Source organism: Oratosquilla oratoria, chromosome 1 (assembly GCF_046742065.1).
Source record: "Oratosquilla oratoria isolate Oo_2021 chromosome 1, ASM4674206v1, whole genome shotgun sequence".
Taxonomy (NCBI): domain Eukaryota; kingdom Metazoa; phylum Arthropoda; class Malacostraca; order Stomatopoda; family Squillidae; genus Oratosquilla; species Oratosquilla oratoria.
Window position 1 is genome coordinate 84,282,042 of NC_134777.1, and position 720 is coordinate 84,282,761.

Genomic DNA, 720 nt, shown 5'->3' on the forward strand with positions numbered 1-720 from the left:
GAAATATGAGATTAACCCTGAACAGGGAACGTCCAAATTTATGATTTTGCATGGAAGTTGTACCACTTCTGGCACGCCCATTTTACTTTATAACTTGGAGCACTTCTTCCAATAAGCCTTTGGTTTTTATTGTTTCTAAAAGTGGGCGTGCCAGAAGTGGTACAACTTCCAGGCAAAATCATAAATTTGGACGTTCCCTATTCAGAGTTAAGGAGCTAACTGAAATACATAAGATCAAATTACACTGTGAAAACATATAAAATTACATTGTCTTCTTACTTTTAAATCTCCTTAAATCTTCCAATTATGATGACTACTTCAGAGCACTGAGTAAGATTTTCATATTCTCATAACTCTCAGTTAATTGAACAGAATGTGCAACAGGAACAGATGCAATCTTATTGGGTCAATGAACAGTCTCCATTCGACTGGACTATAAATGAAACCCAAGGCTTCAACTAATCCTCCAATATAACTGCAATATACTAATGACAAATTGTCATGTATTGAGAAAAATTGCGAAACTCGTCATATCTTTTGCGATACCAGAAATATGTAGTTCCTGATTTAAGTAAATTGTTTTCGTCAAGGAGTGATCAAGTAGCTAGGTAGACTCTTTTGATAGCCCTAAATCCCTTGTTAAATCGTTCTGTTGTGCTTGACTTTAAGGCTTTGGTTAGTTCTCATCGGAAATTGGAGGTTGATATGATGCAGAGATGT